Source organism: Schistocerca serialis, chromosome 3 (genome assembly GCF_023864345.2).
Source record: "Schistocerca serialis cubense isolate TAMUIC-IGC-003099 chromosome 3, iqSchSeri2.2, whole genome shotgun sequence".
NCBI classification, from domain to species: domain Eukaryota; kingdom Metazoa; phylum Arthropoda; class Insecta; order Orthoptera; family Acrididae; genus Schistocerca; species Schistocerca serialis.
Genome location: NC_064640.1, coordinates 840587679 through 840607654, shown reverse-complemented (window position 1 = coordinate 840607654; position 19976 = coordinate 840587679). Strand labels below are relative to the sequence as shown.

At 42.5% G+C, this 19976-nt stretch overlaps 1 protein-coding gene across 1 annotated transcript in view; it reads right to left on the bottom strand.

Moving 5' to 3' along the window:
- LOC126470904 (ligand of Numb protein X 2-like) overlaps nt 1-15886 on the bottom strand; it is a 492663-nt gene extending 476777 nt beyond the window's left edge. The window contains exon 1 of the mRNA XM_050098936.1: nt 15778-15886. The gene's annotated coding sequence lies outside the window, so the exon portion shown is untranslated. The remainder of the gene's footprint in view (nt 1-15777) is intronic.
- Between the last annotated feature and the right edge of the window lie 4090 nt (nt 15887-19976).

Below are 19976 nucleotides of genomic sequence, written 5' to 3'. Positions count from 1 at the left end.
ACATTTCACTGACCATCTTCAAATGACTGTGCAACAGGAACAAAATGTCACAAAAACAATTATGCACGTAAACCATAATATTATTCACAGTTCAAACATACCATAAACTCGAATCGATGCACAGTCCTTGGTTCACATGGCTCTGAGCACTATGGGACTTAACATCTGAGGTCATCAGTCCCCTAGAACTTACAACTACTTAAACCTAACTAACCTAAGGACATCACGCACATCCATGCCCGAGGCAGGATTCGAACCTGTGACCGTAGCGGTCGCTCGGTTCCAGACTGCAGCGCCTAGAACCGCTTGGCCACTCTGGCCGGCATGCACAGTCCTCATCAAACTTCCTAATACCAAGCATAAGCGCAAACTGAACTAATAGTGCAAGCAATCTGCAACTATAAAACAGTTTCGTACGTCAGATGAGACTGTAAAAAAACTCTACGAGAGAAACACGTGTGACATCAAGATGATTGACAAACGCTTACTACATCCTTGACGTGCCGACATGCCCTACACCCCACGTGACAAGTAATCAGTTATGGTGGATCGATTAATAAAAATCAATAAAACCAATAATTCAACAATTATATTGCTATGCATCATCACTGTATAGCCCCATTCGCAATTACGTAATAACTGCCATAGGATCAGGTAACAAAATTATTGTTTGAAGTGTCCACACAGTAGCCAGGATGTTCACATTTACGTTATCTGTAGGACGCGATTTGGACAGATCTCTAGATTCTGCGCACTGCGTCCTCGATTCCATTTCTTTTCTGCTGGCATCAGGTCGTCCGTTTTTGCAAACCATATAAGTGTGCCAAGCTTCTTTCAGTCCATCATAATCCAGTTTGCAATTACGCGACAAAGTCAGACGATTGTTGGATTGGGAAAGTGTCAACAATAGGCAATATCTACATCTACATTGATACTTTGTAAATCATATTTAAATGTCAGGCAGAGGGTTCATCGAACCACCTTCACAATAATTCTCTATTATTCCAACCTCGAACAGCGCACGCAAAAAAAAACACCTGTATCTTTCCGCCCGAGCTCTTATTTCCCTTATTTTATGATAATGAACGTTTCTCCCTGTGTAGGTCGGCGTCGACAAAATATTTTCGCACTTGGAGGAGAAAGCTGGTGATTGAAATTTCGTGAGAACATCAGCCAGAACGAAAATCGCCTTTCTTTTAATGATGTCCGCCCCAAATCCTGTATTATGTCAGTGACACACTTTCCCCTATTTCGTGATAATACAAAACGTGCTGCTTTTCTTTGAACTTTCTCGATGTACTCCGTTAATCCGATCTCTTAAGGATCCCATACCGCGCAGCAGTATTCCAAAAGACGACGGACAAGCGTAGTGTAGGCAATCTCTTTAGTAGATCTGTTTCGTTTTCTAAGTGTTCTGCCTTCTCCACAAAATTTTCTCTGTGTTCGTTCCAGTTTAAGTCGGGGCAAGAAGCGCCTGCCGATAATTCGAGTAAATACCGGGGCATGCCATGGTTGATAACGAAGTAATTGACTCCACTTGAGCTCGGCGGCAGATGAGACGGGTGACCTGGCGAGGGCATCTGGGGTCCCCTGTGTCCACAGATCACAACATACTTGTCTTAATGGTCTGTATAGCTGGCGCGCTCACTTTTAGACTCCGTTAACAGGGGCAACCATCGTTGACTATAATGCCACTGCAACTACAATGTCGCGTCGCTAGAACGCTTGGAGGCACGAACGGGTGCCACTACACAGGGTATATCGCTAAGGAGGTAACTATCTGTTTGTAAATAAGTGCCTAACAGCAAAGCCGACCAACCCACGTTTGTGTTGTTTCCACTTTATATCACAAATTGTATATTATTCGTACGATCAAAAGTTGAATACAGGCAAGAGGCCGATAAATCGTCGTAACTAAGTACTACGGCTGTTGCCTGAATATCATATATTGAGGAAGACAAGACGTAAAATAGTGCGTACGTAAAACATAAATGGTTATATTTAAGTTCCATTTCAATATATACACAACACATAGCTTCATAATACCAAAACCCTCCAGCGTGTAACTTGTGTTTACTTTCTGAAAAAGACTGGCAGTTACGTTTTCTGGCCACTCTGGAAACATTCCAGCCGATGGACGTTCCAACAAGAATTGCAGGGAATAGGTTATTTACAATAAATGACATCGACTACAGTAGGTGATACTTCTATTAAATTAATAAGGACCCAGAATCTCTTGGAAAACAGAAGGGGCAAAAATTTTTTTGGAAGTGTGTGGACGTGAACTTGCTACCTTTCACTTCACAGCTCACATCCTATCAACAGCACTACGGCTTCAACATAGCAGCCTGCCCTCCGTATATACTTTACACTGTATAAAGAACTGTCATTATTTGATATTTAACTATGACAAATTGTATCACAACGACGTGCTTTTGACAGATCATCATTGTGGCGTAGCAACGAAACGGTATACTGTCATAGCACACAATTATAACATTCAAAACATGAAATAATGGAAGTCTTTATCCACCGATACTCAGTGATATGTCACTTTATTATAACAAATCATAACTAACACGCCGCGTTTTTGACAGGTCCTCAATTTGCTAATGCTCTGAAACAGCTTATATTCATACAACGTACTTTATGATAACAAAACACGTAGTACTGGTTGTGAGGTAAAAACGGTGTCGCGTCTCATTGGCAATGTTCCTCTACACGAGGCAAAAATATGACACGCCAGGTTCTTCGTTTCCCGATCCGCAGTGTGGTGGAACGTAAAAAAAAAAAAAAAAAAAAAAAAAAAAAAAAAAAAAAAAAAAAGGTTCAAATGTGTGTGAAATCTTATGGAACTTAACTGCTGAGGTCATCAGTCCCTAAGCTTACACACTACTTAACCTAAATTATCCCAAGGACACACATACACGCCCATGCCCGAGGGAGGACTCAAACCTCCGTCGGGACCAGCCGCACAGTCCATGACTGCAGCGACCAACTCCTCGTCCACAAGCGTTTTCACGTCCCGTGAGAGGACGGATTTAAAGAGAAAGGGGAGGAAGAGGACCTAGCAGTCAGTTATCGACAAATTAAGCTGCAGTGCCCGTCGTCGATAAACAGATTGGTAGTTATTAGAAATTTTCGTGAGTTACAAAAACGGCTTGGACAATTTCAATTTTACATTTTCTAAATGGGGTGTACTGTATTATTTTAGGCTTAAAACACATTAGACGCGTTTATGGATAAAAGATGCTAATAAAATGGTTGTTGTTCAGCTGCTGAACAACTCAGTCGGATTCGTGTCAGTAAACCAATGCAATTCGGTTGATGTTTCTCTATATGTTGAGCGCCTTGCTTCTGTTTCCAAGCCGCAGTTTGGAATTTAATGTGAATGCTATTTGTGTGTTCGTGCCACGTAGGCGTGACAGAGCGAAGTCACTGGTTCGAATGAGAGATTGTGGGGTGGCTGGACCTACGACTTTGCCGCCATTGTCCTAATTTAAAGTAACAACGTGGTCCTGTTCTACTGCAGGATTAGATTTCTTTCTTCGTCCGAGCTTAAGGTTCCAGCAACATCGAAGTATAAAAAGCGATCTCAGCCTTCTTATGTGTACCTTATTTCATGTTGTTTCAACACGGGAAAAAGTGGTGGATCGATTAATTTAGGGAAAAGTAGTCTGATGATACTACGCTCTGTCCTCTGTATACAGGGTGTTACAAAAAGGTACGGCCAAACTTTCAGGAAACATTCCTCACACACAAATAAAGAAAAGATGTTCTGTGGACATGTGTCCGGAAAAGCTTAATTTCCATGTTAGAGCTCATTTTAGTTTCCTCAGTATGTACTGTACTTCCTCGATTCACCGCCAGTTGGCCCAATTGAAGGAAGGTAATGTTGAACATGTGCCTTTACAAGTACGACACAACATGTGGTTCATGCACGATCGAGCTCCTGCACATTTCAGTCGAAGTGTTCATACGCTTCTCAACAACAGATTCGGTGACCGATGGATTGGTAGAGGCGGACCAATTCCATGGCCTCCACGCTCTCCTGACCTCAACCTTCTTGATTTTCATTTATGGGGGCATTTGAAAGCTCTTGTCTACGCAACCCCGGTACCAAATGTAGAGACTCTTCGTGCTCGTATTGTGGACGGCTGTGATACAATACGCCATTCTCCAGGGCTGCATCAGTGCATCAGGGATTCCATGCGACGGAGGTTGGATGCATGTATCCTCGCTTACGGAGGACATTTTGAACATTTCCTGTAACAAAGTGTTTGAAGTCACGCTGGTACGTTCTGTTGCTGTGTTTTTCCATTCCATGATTAATGTGATCTGAAGAGAAGTAATAAAATGAGCTCTAACATGGAAAGTAAGCGTTTCCGGACGTAGGTCCACATAACATATTTTCTTTCTTTGTGTGTGAGGAGTGTTTCCTGAAAGTTTGGCCGTACCTTTTTGTAACACCCTGTATATAAATACGTAATGTTTTAACAGGTTCTTATATTTGGATTTTAACGTGTTTTCAAAAAGCAACCACGTGGCATGGCACAGTGGTTATGGCACTGGACTCGTATACAGGAGGAGAGATGTCCGTATACGCTCCTGGTTTTATTATACTTGTCATGAGTACGAGACAGCCAGTTTCCTTTCATGTCATTGTCCAACAGTGTCAGATATCAATGACGAAAACATCTTAACCTCCTTACCTCTGTAAATCGTACTTGGCAGTAGCAGTCATAAGATAAGACATTAATAAAGAAGTTGCATAGGATCTAAGGAAACATGAAGTAAATTTCATTGGCGTAGTCTAAGTTGAAGTTGGGACACCCTGGGTTAAACGGTTAGAAATTTTATTCACGAGGAAGTGTGAGACTGGTGTTAATAGCAGTTTGTAATTATTAGCTCAAACTTCATTATCTGTTTTGTACGTATCTTTCGTCAGTGAGCACAGGTCTAAGTTAAAGATATAACTTACGCCGTATACCTCTATAAAGATACACTATCACAAATGGTGGCAAAAATGTCTATAAAAAGAAAGCATGTCAGCTATAATCGGTGTTAATCCGTGTTCTTACTACACGACTCGCTCAAACTTATCTCTTCGACGACAGCCTATAGGAGACGTATACGCCAACAAAAAGCCAACTGAATATGCGCCACAAAGTCATGATTATAAGAAATGGATCCGGCGTACTTACTGCTGCACCATTTGAGAACTGCGTACTCCGTCCTTTGGATTTAAGAGGGACTTTCAAGAGGGGAACAAACAATATTTACGATACTAGCTAGCCCGTATTGATGAGAAATACGATGCAATGTTCCTCCGGACATGCATGGACATGCAAGCATGGCCGAAGGACCAGGCATTGCGGCGACACGATTGATGGCATTCGAAGTTTGGGTCTGGTCGTGAGTCTTGCTCGATAGCCTAATCGTAAGGCGAATTCTTGTGATGAGCGAGAAATCTGGATTTGAGTCCCGGTCCGGCACTTTCGTAACTGCCAATGTGTTTCATGTACATCAAATAATACGTAGGTTGGAAATTAAATAGTGGCAACACTGCTGTGGTGGAGACACTATGCAATGAAATCTACTATTGTCGCTGATAGTACACGTTGTTGACATACCTACCTTACCTCCGAGCAAATTGGCTCGCCCATCCCACGTCACTGGCGTGCGCACAATCGAGGGAAACAGTCACTTGTGAGCGACAGGTCTAACGTAACTGTGTCACTATGTTTTCGAAACAAGAACAACGGAGTGGATCAAGATTGAATGTGCCACGGGTCGTACAGCACGACAGTCTCATCAAGGTCTTCAAGAGGCGTGCGGGGAATCGGCATTACCGTACAGAACAGTAGCACGTTGGGTAAAAGTCTTCAACGAAGGTCGGCAAACTGTGGCAGGCGTGCATCGGGCAGGTCGTCCTAGCGTCTCTGAAGAAGTAGTGCATGCTGCTGCCGCGTTAGTGGACAGTGATCGACGCCATACAATTCGTGAGGTCGCCCACGAAACCGGACTAGCGCATACGACTGTGTTTCTCATCCTGAAAGAACGCCTGGGCATGCGAAAAATTCCATCACGATGGGTTCCGCATGACTTGACGGAAAACGAAAAATGTGTGCGTTACGACGCTGCTCAGACGCACTTAGAGCGCTATGAGCGCGAAGGAGAGGCTTTCTTACGCCGATCGTAACACTGGATGAGACATGGGCCACATCGTATAAGCCAAAACTGAAACGCTAATATAAAGACTGGCGTCATTAAGGGTCGCCACGAAAGTCGAAAGTGCGTCAGAGCCCCAGTATGGTGAAAGTTATGGTGATTCTCGTGTACGACTGTGATGGTGCTATCCTAACGCATTACGTTCCTCCACGGCAGACCGTCAATGCACAGTATTATTGTTCGTTTTTGGAGTATCACCTGCAACCAGCTTTGCGAAAGAAGCGGCGACACTTTCTGCGCAACTCACCCATCATTTTGCACGACAACGCGCGGGCGCATACAGTGCAAGCTGTGGCTGCTCTGTTCGGTCGATGGGACTGACGTACTGTACCATCCACCATACTCCCTGGACTTAAGTCCTTGCTACTTTGATTTGACTCCGAAGATGAAGGAACCACTTCGTGGCATTCGCTTCAGAACTGTTCCAGAGATTCGACAGGTAGTAGACCGCTCCATTCGCACCATCAACAGAACAGACTCTGCTAACGGTATACTACGCCTTCCACATCGCTGGCAACGGGCTCTACACGACGCCGGTGACTACTTTGAAGGACAGTAATAGGTGAAAAATATGTAACTTTCCTATCCTCGAAAATTAATCTGCAAATAGCAAAACTGGAAACAAAAATCTTGATAATTGGCTTAAAATTAGGCAAATGCCGAACAGTAGTATTAGTTGATAATCCAAATCTTGTAGATGAATGATGTCAAAATGTGTGCAGTCATTACAACCCAGCTGGTTGGGGGGGTTCGTTACCAATTGTTTGTATGAATTAATTTGAATCTATTACCATCAGTTGCAGTATTGTAACAGAGATAACGTATTTTTTTGCATTATGATCTAGCACATTACCATCTGAGCTGTAACTTGAGCACATTTTTACAGGGAAATAAAGGTAATCTCCTCTCTGCAAAGGGGAATGAATATGTTAGCCAGGAGGGGATAAAAGATAGTTCGCAAAGACCGTATGGGGCAAAACCATCTGATGACACAAAACAGTATAGATATTACACGATTGCGCGGATATCCATCACACGAAAGCATTACTACTTTCTCAGAACCAATAGCTGAAGAAGAAAGAAGAAGACATGATAAAAATCATGTCAAAACAGGAATCCCAGAGTACACTATTCCCTACGAGTTTTATAAAATTTGCTGATTGATCATCAGGAAAGAGATCATGGATGTAGCGAGGGAGAAACACTTATACTCTGAAAAAGAACCTGGAATAATAATTAAAACACAAACACACACACACACACACACACACACACACACACACACACACACACACACACAAAGAATAACATATTCCAGGCTGATAGCGTTGTTATGTGTAGAGTCAAAAATCAGAGATCGTGTCACAGAGACAATTAAAACAAGCCCCTCCAGAAATCCTCAGGCTTGAGAGACATGTGGCATCATAAATGGAATTTGTTCCTTAAGAGACACGGCCGACTTCTCATGGCAGCATCGGACACAAACATGAGGGATACAGAATACCGATTTAGAGAAAGCTTTCTAAATAGCTTTCGAAGTGCAAATGAACAGACATCTTACGGAAGTATTCCCAACCCAACATTGTGTCACACAGGGTGTCCTTTACTGGTGATACTGTTCCTCATCTCTTTAGAACCATTATTTTTTATGGTTAGCACCGGCATACCAAGCCTACGTGTTAGGGGATGATGGTTCAGTCCAGCGCCTATGCTGATGATTTTTTTTCCATAATAATTACGAAAACCCAAGACATCATGAAAATCTAGGACGTAATGGACGATTATAAGGAGCAAAGGGGGCAGCTATGAGCAATTATAAAACATAGCTCTTACTGTTCACTGAAAATACACATCGCACGCCACATATCTTTGGCGAATGAGTTGAAATGGAAGTGGTGGATGTGAAACGAGGAAAAATAACATACATGACCTAACTGCTGTCATTTCCAAAGACATGGTGGAAAAAGTAAGACGTGCTCTGATAGCTAATAGTGTAAGAAAATTTAATATCATTCACAAGACTGAAAACATCAACACATTGGTCCCGTCCAAAATGCGGTGTAGCCGCGCAGTCTAAGGCGCCTTGCTACGGTTCGCGCGGCTCCCACCGTCGGAGGTTCGAGTCCTCCCTTATTTATATATATATATATATATATATATATATATATATATATATATATATGTGTGTGTGTGGGTGTGTGTGTGTGTGTGTGTGTGTTGTCTTCAGCGTAAGTTAGATTAAGAACTGTGTAAGCCTAGGGACCGATGACCTCAGCAATTTGGTCCCATAGGAACTGACCACCACCACTACCACCACCAAATTACGTTGCACAAGTCATACCCATTGACAGAAAACATACATAGTACAACTAAAAAAATACATAGGTTTGTTCATTTGGAAAGGTGTCGTGTTTCGTGTTGCAAGGGACCAGCTGATAAAATCATCTACAAAAGGCAACTTACGTTTAACAGACTACGAGCCAAAATCTACATCTACATATGTACTCCACAAACCACAGCACGGTGCAGGGCTGAGGGTAAGTCTCCAATTCCACTCGCAAACACAGCGAGGTAAATACGACTGTCTAAAAGGCTCCATACTAATCCTAATTTTTCGCATCGTATCTTCATGGTCCTTAAGCGAAATGTGCGTTGGCGGCAGTAGAATCGTTCTGCAGTTGGCCTCAAATTCTGGTTCTCTAAATTTGCGCAATAGTGCCTTGCGGAAAGAGAACCGTCTCCTCTCTAGGAATTCCCATTTCAGTTCACGAAGCATCTCAGTAATACTTACGTGCTCATCGAACTTACCGGTAACAAATCTAGCAGTCCGCCTCTGCATTGCTTCGATGTCTTCCTTTAATCCGACTTGGTGGGGATCACAAACACTCGAACAGTACTAGAGTATTGGTCATCTAGCATTCTATAAACCATTTTCTTTGTGATTGAGCAAAGTTCTCCCAATAAAACGAAATCGAGCATTCGCCTTCCCAACTACCAACGTGACGAAAACTCCATGCCAGATTAAACATAAGGACTTGAAGTGGGCAACGGTATGCGTGAATCTATCAGCTCCCAGACACACTCGGCAACTTAAAAGTTTACAATTGGGTTAATCCCGACAGCATCGCCTCGCCACAAAATGTAACTGACAGGTCATCTGAACTGCCTGTAGTGCGGTACAGTTGGCACAGCCATACACCGAACAGTAGGTTGCTACAAAAAAATCAGGTCTGTGGAAATGGCTAAAGTTTAAATAAACGAGTGTTAACGAAATGATCACTAAGAAACAATTGTACTCATATATGGATATCAAACAGATTCCAGCGTCCAACATCCGTCGCCTGATGTTTACCTTAGCCAAAACACACACTGGCCCACAACTCGAGCTGTTCACGAAAGCTTCGGTCCGACCACATCCACCTAACAGATGTTTCACTTTCTAAATGACTACGTTAGGAAGGGAGTCATGGCGTTGAATTATCCCAAATTTACTGGTGCAGACATGGACTGGTCTTCATATACATCCGATAAGACTCCTTATGACTACTTTATGGGACACTGTTTACCGGTACTGACCACGATGGACGAGCTTGAATCGTCGATCTTAGTGACAACTGAATCCATTTTGATTGAGACACTACAAGATGTTATGGCAAATTTCGTTGTTAGTTTGCGCTAACACTCTATATCAGCGGTAGACATTTTGAAAATGCTGTGTTGTTATTGCAAAGTCCGCCTGCGTAGGAAAATTTTTAATATATGCACGCTGACATGAATTTTACAGCGTACAGAGCTATTTGCTAGCAGCTTCTGTAACTACTGTTTCGAAAATTTTATATAAAATTCTTATAGCTTTGACAATAAACATACCGTTTGCTGCATTCTTCTGTCGATATTTGTTTTCATGGTAATTCATTTTAAAATTAGGACGTCTTTTGAAACACTTCATAACCAACCGAACGATGTGGCGCTTTGGTATGCGGGAACACGACGGTTGAAATCCACGACCGTTCATTCAGATCAAGGATTTCCTTAAACCAGTTGAGAAGACTCCCGGGATAGTTCTCCTGAAGGGGCATGCCCGAATTTCATCCCAACCTTCGCCAATTAGAGTTTGTGCTCAGTTTTTAAGGACCTCGTCATCGACGAGACGTTAAGCCCAAATTTTCCGTTCTTCCTTAATATATAATTATACGTTCGGCGTATTTATAATCTACTCCTGCAGCTACACGAGAGATACTATCGAAAATGAGAACCGCATAAAAATTACAGCAGAGTTAAATATCTCTTTGACATCCGTCGCCTTGAACATTTCCCTGTCATCGGTAGTTTTGATTTGGCCTCCCCTGTAACTTTTTGAATGTGTAGGGTAACTATTCCTAGCGTGAGTTAGTTATATTACTGTACTGGTATAGACGAGGCGGCACATGAAGAGGAGGAGGGAAACAAAACTTGAATTACTGCAAGCTGCTGGCGTGCTACGCTTCTGACGCCAACATGGGAATTCGGAATCTGCTATCTGTGGCTCAGGCAGTCTGCCCACACCTCCGTCACGCAACTACGTACTTATTATTTAGCACATGAAACTAACAAGTAATGCAGCCATGTTGTCCAGCTGTCTCTTCACGTCTTCATTGTGTCCTCGTGTAGGTTCTTTATCACAATGAATCTGTGTCCGTCAATCAGTGTCACTACATGCTCCGTCAAAAAAAATGGTTCAAATGGCTATGAGCACTATGGGACTTAACATCTGTGGTCATCAGTCCCCTAGAACTTAGAACTACTTAAACCTAACTAACCTAAGGACATCACACACATCCATGCCCGAGGCAGGATTCGAACCTGCGACCGTAGCGGTCGCGCGGTTCCAGACTGTAGCACCTAGAACCGCTCGGCCACTACGGCCGGCCATGCTCCGTCCATCATCATTTCATAACAGCCATATGATATACTCAACTACTGTCAAATTACTTGTGCGTGCAATCTGATAATTCTAAAGAGGACACTGTACACAGAATTAACGTACTGATGTAATCGCTAATCGCTCCAAAACACTCTTCATAAATCATAACACGAATCAGAACATGTGTGTGTGTCCACAATAGAATAAAGAATATTGATTCTAAACACGAACTGAATTAACTTCTCGCCAACAACTACGCCACTGGAAATGGAGAACAAGTACACAGTGTACTGTAACCTTTTTTGTAAAAAAACTTGGACGCATTCATCTGAAGTTCAAATGACTCTGAGCAGTATGCGACTTAACTTCTGACGAGGGAACCTCCCCATCGAACCCCCCTCAGATTTAGTTATAAGTTGGCACAGTGGATAGGCCTTGAAAAACTGAACACAGACCAATAGAGAAAACAGGAAGAAGTTGTGTGGAACTATGAAAAAATAAAATATATAAACTGAGTAGTCCATGCGCAAGATAAGCAACATCAAGGATAATATGAGCTCAGGAGCGCCGTGGTCCCGTGGTTAGCGTGAGCAGCTGCGGAACGAGAGGTCATTGGTTCAAGTCTTCCCTCGAGTGAAAAGTTTAATTTTTTATTTTCAGACAATTATTATCTGTCCGTCCGTCCGTCCGTCCGTCCGTCCGTCCGATGCGAGGTAACTGCGCCGTAGTATGGGGACGCTACACCTAAACGGAAAAAAAAGAAAACGTTAAAAACATATGTTTTGACAGAGCACAGGGAAACTGTGCGACTGTGAAACTGTTGCATTCATTTGTTGCAGTTTATGTGACAAACTCTTATGTTCTCATCACTTTTTTGGGAGTGATTATCACATCCACAAGAAAACCTAAATCGGGCAAGGTAGAAGAATCTTTTTACCCAGTCGCCAAGTGTACAAGTTAGGTGGGTCGACAGCATATTCCTGTCATGTGACGCACATGCCGTCACCAGTGTCGTATAGAAAATATCAGACGTGTTTTCCTGTGAAGGAATCGGTTGACCTATGACCTTGCGATCAAATGTTTTCGGTTCCTATTGGAGAGGCACGTCCTTTCGTCTACTAATCGCACGGTTTTGCGGTGCGGTCGCAAAACACAGACACTAAACTTATTACAGTGAACAGAGACGCCAATGAACGAACGGAAAGATCATAACTTTGCGAAAATAAAGAAAGAAAACTTTTCACTCGAGGGAAGAACCTCTCGTTCCGCAGCTGCTCACGGTAACCACAGGACCACGGCGCTCCTGAGCTCACACTATCCTTGATGCTGCATATCTTGCGCATGGACTACTCAGTTTGTATATTTTGCTAATTTTTTCATAGTTCCACACAACTTCTTCCTGTTTTCTCGATTGATCTGTGTTCAGTTTTTCAAGGACTATCCACTGCACCAACTTATAACTAAATCTGAGGTGGGTGCGATGGGGAGGTTCCCTTGTGAGGTCATCAGTCCCCTAGAACTTAGAACTACTTAAACCTAACTAACCTAAGGACATCACACACATCCATGCCCGAGGCAGGATTCGAACTTGCGACCGTAGCGGTCGCGCGGCTCCAGACTGTAGCGCCTAGAACCGCTCTCATCTGAAGTGATTTACGGAAACCACAGAAAAGCTAAATGTGGAGGGACGGACAGGGATTTTAACCTTGATCTTCTCAACACCTAAAGGCCTTCATCTACTGCAACTGATTAGACTGATACGCAACACCAGCTGCTTAGGTAAGATTTCCCGTTCCCGTGGTTGGAACACGATGCATACGATTGATTGATTGTCTCGGTGATAGCTTTTACTTGTTAATTTTTATCTTCTTCATCTCTACGGAAGCGAAACATAGTGTGTTAAGAATAACCAATTTTTATTGTAGAATCCCGAATATAGAAATTTTCCAAGTACGTTTTCGCGATATGTTAGTTGCCTTTCTCTGAATGTCCGTTTGTTGAGATATTTCAACATTTCTGTTAAAGGCTGTCCCTTGTGAAACATAGCTGATACCATTCGCGACGCTCTTCCCCGTAAACGCTCGTCGGCATAACTCTATAATAAAAAAAATAATGTTATAAAAGAACATATATTTTCCGTAACGGAATACTACAACTTTTATACCAGCATCACGACTCATGGAAAACATTTATCCGATGTAAGGTTGTCGTAAATGATAACATGGCAACAGCAATCGCTCGACATGGCCCTTTCAAGTGAACTGCGTGCGCAAAAACATTTTCAGCCGTCCTCAAGTGATGAAGTGCCTGCATTTATCGCTGATCATTGTCAGACTAGTGCAGGATATAGATTATTACAGTTTTCCTGGATCTGCGACAACTCGGATATGTGAAGAGGTCACACTAAACGGTGCTCCACGAGCTCACTGGGCAATCCTAACTACGTTGTCAGGCAGCGCTAGTGCTTAGTAAGGTACTAGGCACCCAATAAAGAGACGGACAATTGTTTTCCATTGTTTCCGTAAATTACTTAAAACGAATCCCGAAAAAGTTCCTTTGAAATTGACACAGCCCGTTTCCTCCATTATCTTTGTACAAATCCAGCTTGAGCTCCATCTCTAGTGAGTTCTTCGCCATTCGAACGCATGACTAATCTCCCTTACCCGAGAGACAGCCTCTTTTTGGACAAGACTGTGATATGAAATAGGATGTCATACAGGATATTTCAAAAAGAATCAGCCGATTTCAGAAGAATATATCTTCTATATGAATGTAGACAGAACTTTGGGGAGAACTGTAAGTTACGCATCGACACTTCAAGTATAGTCTGATGCCATTCGTAAGTTGGTTCACATGTTTGTCGGTAGCGATCTCTCTAGTACAGCTCTTTCAGTACGGCGTTTTCCACAATTGCGGGAAGATACCGAAAATAGTATTTTTGAGCAGACCTGGATGCCACCGCGCTGGCATCTGCATGTGAGAGCAGTTCTTAGAGTGAACTGCCTCGACGACTGATGGGCTGTCAGCGGCGTTCGTGTCTCGCGTTTGCGACAGACTCTCCTCCCCTTGCAACATCTACAGCGGAACTGCGATACCTCATGGCTACAGCAGTGAAAGTATGGTACGAGTCTGAGAATTGTCATGTGTCCGGTGAATACTTGTCGAAGGAAAATGAAAATTTCGATCCTACACGTAAGACCCAAACGATGTATATGCATGCATGTACTATATATCCTTGAAAAGTCGAGTTGTTCTTTCGAATATAATTTTTTTTACCTATGTGTGCGTTAAAACTCACCTTAAGTTTCTATCTTAATTCATTTAGAAGATATTGTTTTGGGGAAAATCGAGTGAATCTGTTTGAATCAGGCATCATTACAGTCAGAGTCAGTGCACACAGTATCTAGTCGCAGGGTCTCAGGCTTAACCAAAGAAACATCAGCAACCTACAATCGTGATTTTTAAGGCTTCATTTCCTTTTAAAGTAAGTAATTTGATACTCTCGCCATGAGTGCGATAAGTCAGTTAACATTTAACTTCAAAGCATGAGTTTGAAATAAATTTTCTTACGGCTAGTAAAAATTTTGAAATACTACTTTAGGGACTTTTTCTGGATTTTTAATGCCTGGTTCGATGGATTACCTCGAAAATTCGAAAATTACGTGCCTTCCTGCAGAGGAAAACTTGGAGGAAGGGAATGGAGCTGGTTACTACCGCCGGAGTCTAAATGCAGCTTTCTCCCGCGGTGAGACCACAGCGGCAATGGCGACAAATAGTAAATTTTCGTTCATAAATAAAATGTTATCTCACCAAAACAAATGACTGTCGATTGTTTTATTTTATTTCCGGAACAATTTAGTGACGCGGGATATAAAATCTGTTTCCAGCGATTCTCTTTTAACTAGCTGCACAACTCACGTTGTTTTTACTTCCCCTGGAAATTAAGCTTTCCGGTATAAAGCATGCCAGTCACGCCGATGCAGTGAAATTACCTGATTGTGAGGCGGAATGCTTCTAAAAATTTATTTCACTACATAAATCTTCGCAATGGTAATATTAAACTTACGAAATGGTTCAGTATTCTACGCGATAAATACGGCAGAAATGTTTGAGAATGGTGCATAGGGGCAAAAAGGCACATCAGGTATTCGATACCATCCAGTCCACAAAAGTTTTTAATTATATGTCACCGCTTAAACCACGGCGGTAGTATGGTTGGCAGTTCTTTATCACAAAGGAAAACCGTTCCGGATCCGATGGAAAACCTATAAGAAATTGACGCATATAATACAGTGGAATGCCTCTACAATGAATAGGACAGTGCTTAAACTGAACAGAGATTCGACATATCCTGTTAGCATACATACGTCAGTTAAATCCAATAACATATTACGTACCTCATTACTTGTACGACAACGTGAGTTCACACCATATTTTCAAATGTAAAAGCAGTGAATACATGACGAATTCATACATTACGCCAAGAAATAAATTATTTGCGCAATAGGGACTACGAGCAGGAGGAGGAAAACAGGTTAACAAAAACAGTACTACGTGAGTATGGAACCTCCAAATCTGCCTGATTATCACGATACTTAACTTGCGAAACTCGCTTCCAGTCACGGCAATGACGATATACTCACGTGGCATATCAGAGCGACGACCAGAGCAAGTACAGAATCAAGAGCAGTACAATAAGTATGATGTAGTTGACGACGAGCGCGTGGGACTCGGTGCCTCCCTTCATGATGGCGGGTAGCTTGCAACTGGCGGGCCTCGGATCTGGCTGCCCGTCACACCCACGCACTCCCACTCCAGAGCCCGCGGCCACACATAGCCGCGCTGACAGCTCCAAACATCCGCACTCCCCTCAAATCTACCGTGACGTTCTTACCTCTCCAGCATTCGACCGAAACGAAACGACCCCGCTACACTCTCGGTTGGAGCCACCGAGCTGTACTGCGTTCAACCCTTGTCCACTACAGACAACTGAGCTATCCGCAACAGTCTCAATATTATAGCCTTAATTGCATGGAACACCAACTACGGCACTGGTGTCGACCCACAGAGAATATTTAGAATCTAATGTCGTAAAGGACACGATTCCAAGCAATAATATGTACTCGATATTAGTCACCATCAAGAAATAAAAAAGATACTTGTTGATTCAACTTACGATGGAACTACAACCATGTATTTCAATTATAAAACAGGTTGCGGATGCTGCGAGTTCGGAAACATTTCCCTTTTGCGGGCACAAAGACACCTTTCATTCGTGAAACTTCCTGGCATATTAAAACTGTGTGTCGGACCCAGACTCGAACTCGGGACCTCTGCCTTTCGCGGGCAAGTGCTCTACCATCTGAACTACCCAAGCACGACTCACTGCTTTACTTGAGCCAGTACCTCGCCTCCTACCTTCCAAACTTTACAGAAGCTCTTCTGCGAACCTGCAGAACTAGCACTCAAGATTATCAGCATGTCGTAAACGGGTGTCTAAACGGGCTTCGCAGACTTCACTGAAAGAATTTTTACCCTTAATTACATATTCATACACACCTTAGGGCGAGCTTATCTGTTTAAACAATATAAGTACGCCCCATACAAAACTAATTCAACTGCACATGTGTCGACGATAAACTTTAATACAAAGCTGGTTGTGATAGGTTTCAGAAGCAACTGTGTCAGCCCACTTGCATTCGTCCTCCTACTACTACTTCTTCTTCTTTCCTTAAGGACCAAGCGTCTTTCTTTCAGTTATTTATGACTATTATATGTTTACAGAAAAATAAACGTCCCCAAATGACAGCGACAGAAATTGTTGCGCGTTCATAAAAATTCTTGACCTTCCTCACAACAAGTACTAAAAAATATAAACAATGTGCGTTCGTGATTATAAATAGCAATTCATCAAGTTTTGCCCAAATTTTAAAATTTGGTTTGACAACGAAACCCGAACATTAAAATTGTATGTCAAATGAAACTGCGACCACAGAACGTAACTTATCAAAGATATCCAACGAAAAGTAAGTAACTGGATAAAGTTAAATCACGACAAAAGTTAGCTCTAAAATGGATAATGTCTGGTATTAACCAATAACAACACTGCAGAAATTAACTAGGCTGGTGATCATAGCACAAATCCATCGAGCTCAAAGCCCACAAAACGCCAATACGTAGACTTCTTAGATTATTAGAACAACACGAATAGTTTGTGTATTCAGTATGCGACAAATGGATTACACCAGATTTGTGGCTACATTCCAGACTTCCTTGAAGAGATAATTGAACAGACGCTCTTAACGCTACAAAATCGACAAATGTAAAGGTGCCGGCCGGTGTGGCCGAGCGGTTCTAGGCGCTTCAGTCTGGAACCCTTGCCTCGGGCATGGATGTGTGTGATGTCCTTAGGTTAGTTAGGTTTAAGTAGTTCTAAGTTCTAGGGGTCTAATGACCTCAGATGTTAAGACCCACAGTGCTCAGAGCCATTTGAACCATTAAAAAATATAAAAAAATGTGAAGGTAATTTTCGCATTACCCAAAGGATGTGTGAAAGGATCGTTACTGTTTACAACGTATATAAATGATCTGACACTGTTCACAAATGATACAGCTATCTACGAGAAAGTAGCAACGCCAGAAGACAGTATCGATTTGCAAAATGATCTGCAGAGAATTGATGAATGGTGCGGACTCTGACGGTTGACGCTGAATGTAAGTAAATGTAACATTTTGCGCATACACAGGAAAAGAAATCCACTACTGTACAACTACACGACTTATGACAAATTGCTAGAAACAGTGCATACCGTAAAGTATCTAGGACAGATGCCAGTCTGAGATGCATAGGAAGAATCTTAAGGTAATGTAATTCATCCATGAAGGAAGTGAGGAATACTTCAAAGATATTCTGTCAGAACTAAGGACATCGTCGGGAAAGCCATCCGTGACATAATTCTTCTATCTGGTGTGCAAGATGTTTGAGACAGGTAAAATAACCCCAGACTTTCACGAAGAATGTAATAATTCCAATTCCAAGAAAAGCAGGTGCTGACAGGTGTGAATATTACCAAACTATCAGTTTAACAAGTCACGAGGCAATACCAAACCTATGACTTCTCTTATAAGATAGGTTAAGGGAAGGCAAACTTACGTTTATAGCATTTTTAGACTTAGAAAACGCTTTTGACGATGTTGACCGCAAAACACTCTTTGAAATTCTGAAGGTAGCAGGCGAAAAATACAGAGTGCAAAGGGTAGTAACAACTTGTACAGAAAACAGAGAGCATTTATAAGACACGAAGGACTTGTGAGGCAAGCAGTGGTTGGGAGTGGAGTGTGAAAGAGTTTAGCACATCCCCGATGTTATTCAATCTGTAAATTGAGCAAGCAGTAAAGGATACAAGAGACGACTTTCGAGAAAGGATTTAAATTCAAGGAGAAGGAATAAAAACTTTGGCCGATCAGTGTAATTCTGCCAGAGACAGCAAAAGACTTGGAGGAGCATTTGGACGAAATGGATAGTGTCTTGAAAGATAAACATCAACAAAAGCATTACAAGGATAAAGGAACGTAGTCGAATTAAATCAGGTGCCGAGCCTGTCCTCACATATGAACTGTCTGCCATCATGGCACGACTGACTGACTGACTGACTGACTGACTGACTGACTGACTTTCAGTTGCGATACAGTATGAACCATATGGTCTCGTGATTGAAAACACTGCTTGGCATACCACATGCGAAGTCAAGACGTAGCACCCCCAACTCCACTGAGTAGACACTCCTTATAATCTTCCATTGTGATACCAACTGGGGCCACACGATGCACATCCTTACACCGTCTTTGAGTGCCACCTGTATCTGTAAATTTTCGATCTGAGCCTCAAAAAACTGCAAAATCTGCGGCCCACTCACCTCGTCTTTCATCGGGCCGATAATCTTGTTTTGATGTATTATGTCATAAGGATTATCAGCCACATATCTATACGTGTCAAATGTGTGGGCTCGGATTCTACCTCTCAAATTTTAGGTCTTCGAGTTTAATAGGAAATGGTTCAAATGGCTCTGAGCACTATGGGACTTAACATCTGGGGTCATCAGTCCCCTAGAACTTAGAACTACTTAACCAAACTAACCTAAGGACACCACACACATCCATGCCCGAGGCAGGATTCGAATCTGCGACCGTAGCGGTCGCGCGATTCCAGACTGAAGCGCCTAGAACCGTTCGGCCACAACGGCCGGCCTAATAGAAAAGAAGATGCCGTTGAAGTTATAATGCTCCTATGTCTTAGAAATACGGTGGATTCTTGTATGATCAGGATTAAACTGTAATTTCCATCGCTACGCAGAAGCAGATACACAAGGCGAAATACATCCCCCTCAGCTGTACTTTGGAAACTAATGCACTGGTGTCCAAAATTAAGGCAACAAACCCTACTTCCCTGTCCTGTGTCTAATTCACGATACAATCATACAACTGTCAATCCGATGTCCGTACGATTGTATTCTGCACGGAAGATGGCATTCCCGTCAACAGACAACCATGCCAACGATGACGTCAGGAGACCTATGAAACGAACTATTGTTTACCGGGGAACCCCACATTCATAATCCCTGTGTACACAGTCACAGACGGTGCAGTATGGCACAGAGAAGATGTCTACCAGACTTTCTGCAATGGAGGGCCAGAGAAAGAAAGGAAGCACGACAGTCACAAACTGATGTAACCCGATGGCTTAATGTGAATCGTTCTGTTGTTTCTCAGATGTGGCGACAGTGTATACAAACCGAAACTGTATCCTGAAGATCAGGGCACAGCTGACCACTTGTGACTTCAG